Genomic DNA, 8,467 nt, shown 5'->3' with positions numbered 1-8,467 from the left:
TTAAGAATAAGGAATTGCAATAGGCACCATCTTCTTTTATTCTGAGTCTAAATCTTTCTCATATTTATGAGAATTCCATTCTTCAATTACATATATATTTTTCTGGATTTCTATATCCTTTTGCTATGAACTTTCCAGTTAATTCATTCATAACCTTGCACTTGGTTGATGTAAACACAATTATATTTCCCTTATCTACCAATCTACCTACTCTTAGAATATTCTTCTTTATCCCTTGAACTAATAAAGCATCAATTCTGGATTTACCTTATCCTAGAACTTTTGCTGAAACATTAGTTCCAAGAATAACATTACCATGTTGGTTTTTCCTGAGAGACTCCATTTTACTCTTATCTCCAGTCATGTGATGAGAGCATCCACTATCTATGTACCATTCATCTTCATCTTTAAATGAGAAGAGAGCAAGACCACACCTTATATGTTCTTCTTTTTCTTGCCGATTATGAGAAATGTTAGTGGATCCATCCTTTTTAGGTCTTCTAACATTATTTTCTGGTTGCTTACCATGTTGTCTGTGAAAATACATAGACTTGTTCCTGCATCCTTTTGCTACATGCCCAAACTTATTACAAGAATAACATCTTGTATGTTTCATATTCCTTCTATTGCAATCAATGGCTTTGTGACCAAACATATTGCAAGAAAAACAATATCCCTTAAAGTACCTGGAAGTTGATGATCTTTCTGTGAGGCAGTTATTAGCTTGAAACATTCTATTTTGTAGTTGGCTGCAACATGACCATAATTATGACATATAGAACATTCAACATTATTGATCAGAGGAGAAAATCGATTAACGCTTCTATAGTTAGGAGTAAATGATTTCCTTTGAATATTTTATTTCCTTGGTTGTTGATGAGGTATCTCTTTGTTGAACATTTCCAATTTTGCATGAGAATTCCTTGCCTCAGCTTGTGAACTAGATTCTCCTTTAACAGTTTCATGAAAACCAAGACCAGATTTGATGGCAGGAGACCTTTGACTACTAAGAATATTATCCAAAATCTTAGTACTATCTTGAAATCACAAATGTTTATCTTTTTCTTCTATTTACCTTTTAGGATGTTTACCTCAACCTAATATTGCTTTTCCTTTTCTAGATATTGCTTCTTCATAACTTCTTCAACCCTTCTTCCTTCCTCCATTTGCTGCTTTAATTTGAGAATCTCTTCTTTTAGCCCATTTTCTTGTTCTTCAAATGCTTGAAGTAGTTCTTCATTTTTCTTATTTGATTTTTGAAGATCCCCTTTTAGAGATACGACCTCAACTTCAATACATTCACAATATTGGTTAGACACCATACCAACATGATCCTTGTTATCATAAGCCTGCAACTTATCTTTAAGATTAACAATATTTTTCAAAGCAAGATCAAGTTTTGTTTTAAGATCAAAAATTTCTTCTAACTTGTCTTCTTTTGAATCAACAACTCCATCTATCATTTTGAACACATTGTTAGATATAGGATTACCTAAGAAATCTTCCTTTGGGACTTCTTCATGTATTTCTTGTATCTTATTCCACACTTTCTTTGCAGTAGTATAACGCATAACCTTATTCAATATTGAATAAGATATGCTACAAAATATGTTACTCAAAGCCTCACTGTTCTTTTGTGCTTCCTTGTCTGATGGGGGAAACTTGGTGTAACCGCTACACACTAGATGGCAGACATCGAGATTCATTAGATTATACTTCATATTTTCTTTCCATTGTTGATAATTATCTTTTCTTAGCGTAGGTACATCTGCATTGTCGATTGATCCTAACTTGCCTTGATCTGTTGCTTCTAGAGGCATCATTTTTGAATATGTTTTCTCTTTAGAGTGCTTGCTTTCACTTTTACCCATATGTGCGAGCTCAGTGATTTCACTATCATCTTCACTATCATTGTTGCATAGACAAGAAAATGGATCACATTTTGAACAAATATTCATACCTGATGATGCTTCGTCTTCTTTATTCTTGATCAATAGAAAGAGGGTTGTTCCCAAACTTGAATATTTGCTCACATCTATAACTGTTACTCCATCTAATATATTCCTGTCAAAGTTTTCAATAATAGTACCCTTTTCTTGTAGGTCATCAAACTAATTACTAATTTTATCTTCAAATGCCATAAGTAAGTGACAATCTTGATCAGAATTCCCTTCTTCACCATTTGAAAGACCATCACTGTCTTCATGTGTATAAAAACTTCTCTTGTTTTCAAACCTCTTCCTATTTATTTTTGCAGCTTCTTTTCCTTTCTCTTGATTTTCTCTATAGGGACACTTAGTAGCGTAATGACCAACTCTACCACAAGAAAAACATTTGAAAGGAAGCTTACCTCTGAATCTTTCAGTACCCACTTGGAGTTTCTTTACGAAGTTTGCCTCTTCTTCTTATGATACATAACTTGATTCTTCCTTTTCTTTTCCTTTTGCAGTAGCTTTGAAGGTTGTTTCTCTCATATCTGAAGAACCACCTTTCCTCATCTCAAATGCTGTCAGTATTCCATGGAGTTGATCAAGTGTGAGGCCTTTTAGATCTTGCATTTCTTCAATAGCAGATACTTTGGAGTCAGAGATCTAAAATTATTTTCAACAATAGTAGCATCTTTTATTTCTTCACCAAGATTTCTCATGGAATTAACAATTTCATCTACTCTAAGAAAAAATGATGCAATGATTTCATCATTATGCATTTTCAATGTCACACTGTATTTTGAATGTTTGAAGTTTAACACCTTTTACCTTGGTTTCACCCTCATAACTTTGGATAATATTATCCCACATTCCCTTTGTTGTGTTCAGCTGCATTACCTTCACAAACTCAGAATCGAACAAACTTCCCAACATGGCATTTACAACTTTTGCATTGGTTTCATACTTTTCCTTCCTGCAATATCTGAAGGAATAGAGGTTGGATATTGATATCCACTTCCAACGATTTCCCATACTTCAACACTTAGTGCCTACAAGTATGCTCTCATCATAACTTTCCAAAAGACAAAGTTATTTCCATTAAATATAGGAGGTCCGATAGAAAATACTCCTTCGTGGCTACTCATCTTGACAGATCTGCTACAAACGATTAAGCTTCTCTTGAAGGACCTACTCTGATACCAATTGTTGGGAAAAATATTGATATGGGGTGGGGGGGGGGGGTGAATCACTATTTTCAAACCATTAAATTTTTTAATTTCATTTCCTAATTGTTGTATGGGACTTTACTGAAGGGAACTCGTGTGTGTACACGATTGTTATTCAAACAACTAGCGTATATCAAGTAAAACATATTTTTCAGTTAATTCATCTTCTGTTTATATTAAGCCAATTCATCAGTGTTTCATTTAACATTATATAAACAATAACCATGTGTAATAAGAACAAAATAAACCATCACACATAACCAACACACATGAACACTAGGATTTAAGGTGGAAACCCAATGTGGGAAAAAACCACCGCTAATGTCGTCTCCAACTTCTTTTTAATATAAAGAAAAACTTCTTACAATCTTGTATTGACATAGACTCATACCAGTACATAGGAACCCACCTACAAAATGCTAAAACCTTCACTCATTCTCCAACACCCATTGGAAGGGAGCACCAACACCTTGATCTCGTTTACCGACACCCACCAGAAGGGAGCTCCAACCCCCTGATCTGATATACCAGCTACCACTAGTAGGAAGCTTCAAATCCCTCATTGAAAGATCCAACCCTAAGCACCTTCATGGACAACGTTTAATAAATTTTCATACTGGATCCACCTGATACAGCACATCACAACTTGTAGGCCACGTTTCATCAAATTTTCAGACTGGACCCACCACCAACATTTAAGCCCAAAATCAATCATCAAAACTGAAACTTATCACTGTAATTCAACCATTGAACCAACCAATTACTGAACCAACAAAACCAACTAATCAATGAAACCCAATCAATGAATCAATCGAATTAACTGAAACCCAAATCAATCAACTTAAACAACCAAGACAGTCAGAACACTATAACCAGAATACCAATCAACATACTGCACATCATAGAAACCATATTTTTTTATTGCAAACCCTGATCGACCATGTATCAAAATATATACACTAATTTATGGTAGCAAACCCACGTGTGTACATGCTTTCTATGAAGCATACCCACATATAGATCTTAAAACACTGAATTCTGAAAATTGAACCACTGTCATTTTGAAATAAATATTAAATCATACTCAGATTCACTGCATCATTTTGAAACAACCACATAACCTTCACTGAACTTCAATCATAAACATTGAGTATCTTCAACATTCTTCAATCAGTTATTTCATAATCAAAACATCATTGTTTAAGCCCAAGTCATCAAGAAGACTTCATTGACAGACACAAAAAAACACAAGAAGATTGAATAAACTGATCAGAAATCCTTTTCATCAAAACCCTACTTTTTGTACACGTTTTCTTAATCGATTGAACAACAAAACACACACAAACAAATAAGTGTTGTTCAATTGATTGAACAACAATTTTTCAATCGATTGAATAACAAAATAGACAAAAAGTGTTGTTCAATTTATTGAACAATAATAGTTCAAATGATTGAACAACAAAACACTGTTCAATTGATCGAACAACAATTATTCAATTGATTGAACAACAAAACACAAAGAGTGTTGTTCAATTGATTGAATAGCAAAACACAAAAAGATGCAAAAAGTATTGTTCAATTGATTGAATAGCAATCATTCAATTGATTGAACAACAAACACACACAAAGTGTTGTTCAATTAATTGAACAACAATTGTTCAACCGATTGAACAAAAAAACACACAAAATGCTGTTAAATTGATTGAACAACAATCGTTCAAACGATTGAACAACAAAACACACAAAGTGTTGTTGAATTGATTGAATGACAATCGTTCAAACGATTGAAAAACAAAACACACAAAGTGCTGTTCAATTGATTGAACGACAATCGTTCAAACGATTAAACAAAAACACATGCCAAAGTAAGTGATGTTTAATTGATTGAACAACAATCTTCAATTGATTGAACAAAAAAATATGCAAAGTGTTGTTTAGTACAATCGTTCAATTGATTGAACAACAATCGTTCAATCGATTGAACAACAAAGCACACACAAAAATAAGTGTTGTTCAATTGATTGAACAACAACATACACACAAAAATAAGTGTTGTTCAATTGATTGAACAACAATCGTTCAAACGATTGAACAACAACGTACACACAAAAATAAGTGTTGTTCAATTGATTGAACAACAATTGTCCAATCGATTGAACAACACTCACTAAACACACCCAAAGACAAGAGAAACCCTCATATTTACACGATGATGCCTAACTAGATTGCAATAAATCGTAAAAGAATATATACATTATTTACAGCTAAAGAAAGATGCCATTTCACGAGAGCAAAGTTGTCAGGTCATTATTCCCTACAACTAGAATTTACTTAGTGGGGTGATCATGTACCTGTTGGCAAAAAGACTCCTTGGAGAGTGGGTTGTGATAAAGACGCACCCGATACCTATTCACCTTGAAATAATGGCCAGACCCATCAATGGTAGTCAAAGTGAGAGTACCATTGTTATTGTTAGCGCTTGAATTTGGCCTCAGGCTGAAAAAGACAAAATCCAAGGCAACATCAAACCACTTAGCCTCGTAGCTAGCCCTACGGGGCAGGAGAGGGCTCTCTCCGGGTCTATCTCGGCGAAAGGTCTTCAAAGGGCGGAGATGACCAATTAAGAACACTGATTTTAGGCTAGTAAACTGATAGGGAAAGTTTGATTTTAAATTTTTAGAGTTTTGGTGGAAAACTGAGCACAACAATTTTGGGTGCGGGGATGAGACACAGTTTTTGCAGAGGTCTTTTTGGGGCAAGGTAGGAGATTGTCTTGATGCCTTTGAATTAAGTGAATGGATATAAATGACTGGTGAGGAGCTAAAGAGAGCAAGAAACTTTTGAGAATTCTCTTTAGACAGAGGAAAACATAGATATTAAGCAAACTTAAAGGCAGAGCATATAAATTATGAATTCTACCTTAACACTTCATTTACTTAATGTGCAGAAAAGAGAGGTAGGAAAATGATACACATAAAACACTTACAAGTACATGAGAGAAACACACCATCAACACAAATAACCACAGGAATCCCAAATAGTGCTGCAAAACCCTGGTCTTTCCTTTGCCAAAATTGCAGAGATACAAAGAGTAATACAGTCTAAGCTTATCCCTCAAGAGTCCAACCATGAAAATGACTAAGAAAATACATAATATAGGCAAGCTAACACCTTTCCTTGCCTCTAGGGGTCGAGCTCATCCTTCTAGGAGCTGTTTCAACCAATTCTAAACTGAGCACTAAAATCTAGGCAGTCAAAACAACTTGCCTCTATAAGCTAGGAAACCAATTCATTCATTAAATTTTTGACTTTTTATGAATGAATCTTCTAGAATAGGTAAAAAAGTGTCATGTCAACATGAAAATACATTAATTACATCAAAGAGGGTGAAAAATCCCATGAAAATTCAAAACTGGTCAAATAGCTGCGTTTTCCTGTGCTGAAGATGAAAAACTAGAAAATTTCCCTGATGCGTAGCGCACCTTTGAACCAACTTTTGAGGCACTTACCGGAATCCAAATGAGGCAAAAGTAGGCTTGTTGGAAAGGTCTGGATGTCTACTTTCCAACCCAAGTGGAATTTATCAATTTGGTGTCCATTTGCCCCTCCAAAATTGCAATCTCCCAAGACTGCTTCCTGTGTGTCCAAAAAGTGGCAGAAAGTCATTTTTTGCATTTTTTTGACCTTCTGAGGGCTCAAAACCTGATGAAATGTCTTGGCAATTTCTGAGAAAGTGTAATTTGTCATGAAAAATCCAAAAATTCTGAGTTTTTGAGAAATGGACTTGCCCATCTTCAGGGTAGCGCGCGGCGCGCTACGCGTTGAGGGCAAAAACCTGTTTTTTGACCAAAAAAATTCAAAAATGACCAAAATTTGCTCCAAATTCTTTGAAATTTGAGCTGAAGGTGTGTCATTCAGTGCTATGCTCCTTAAAGGAAGCCTCAGCCAAAATATGAAGCGGATCGGACCGTTTCCTCTGTTTTAGTGCCTTAGCCAAACGTGTTTTAAGTACCTTCATTTTTGCTTTGCATATATGCATGCGGGCCCAATAATGGTTCTTCATGTGGCGAAGCATGTCTTTGTCCTTGTTTGCCTTTGCTATCAACCTCTCTAAATGCGTGTTCACCTGAATGAGCATAGAGCTTTGCTCCTTAGGTGTCAAATCACCGGGTCTCTTGCGAGCCAAGTTCCGGTCTTCTCGGATCCTCCGCAACTCATCAAGAGAGTGTTCATCCTCTAATTTCTTGTTGCGCTGCTCTAAATAAGTAATTGTCCAATTTTCCATCTCCAATTTTTGCTGCAACAAGTCATTTTCAGCCCTTAGTTGCTGGATGATCTCCTTTGACTCTAGGCTAGGAGAAATGATATCAAGGTCAACAACATCTATGCCTGGAACACCTGATGGCCCCTCATCAATCTTGGGCTGCTTGCCTCTCTCTGGTACCTGTGCTGCTGTCGAAAGTGAGGCCCCTTCCACCTGATGTGGAGATAACACTCGTTGTGCTGATGAAGAAGGCGAGACCCCTTCCACCTGATGTGGAGATAATACTCGCCGTGCAGATGCAAATAAGACCCTGTGGCCTCTCTGATATGTAACATAAGGAGTAGTGTTGACATGCTCGGGCTCTGGGATGTCAAACTGATGTGAAGACCCTCCCTCATCACAGACAACCTCAGGAGGTGGCTGTGGCACTGTGAACAAGTCACGAGAAATGAAATCCTCCCATGGAATACCCTGCTGTGCCAACTGATGCATGACCACAATCTTGATCAGTGCATAATGATAGATGCTCTTGTGTTGCTGTGTTGGGCTCTGTCTTTGCACCAAGGGCACCATCCTCTCTATATTTCGACACATGAAGAATGGAATGTTCATCATTCGTACCCGTGTGAAATGCATCAACAAACGGATATGGTACGAATATAAACGTGAAAATCTGCCCTCGCAAGTGAAATAGCGAATGATGATCCTCATCAAAGGTGCATACTCGTCTCTTAAGAATCTGGGGAAAAACAGCAGTTAGGTGCCTCATATATACAGGTTTGATATATGGCTCATAATGAAATCTGTCTAACTGCTGGCGCTTGTTCCACTCTTCTCCAATATTGGGTATCCCTGTTGCTTGAGCAACAATCTCGGGTGACAATGTGAAGTCCACTCCTGCAAGATTCACATGCCCATTGTGCAAATGTAGGACAAACAAGTGGACCAATTCCCTGTGATGTTGAATTTGGGAGATTCTCTCGCAATATTCATAACATGATTGGTATCGGAAACATGTCACTGCAAGTGGAAAAGCTTGTAGATAAGCC

The sequence above is a fragment of the Pinus tabuliformis genome, chromosome Q (assembly GCF_031772625.1).
Source record: "Pinus tabuliformis cultivar Carrire ecotype Pingquan chromosome Q, CPIR1, whole genome shotgun sequence".
Classification (NCBI taxonomy): domain Eukaryota; kingdom Viridiplantae; phylum Streptophyta; class Pinopsida; order Pinales; family Pinaceae; genus Pinus; species Pinus tabuliformis.
Note: the sequence above shows the minus strand (reverse complement) of the source record.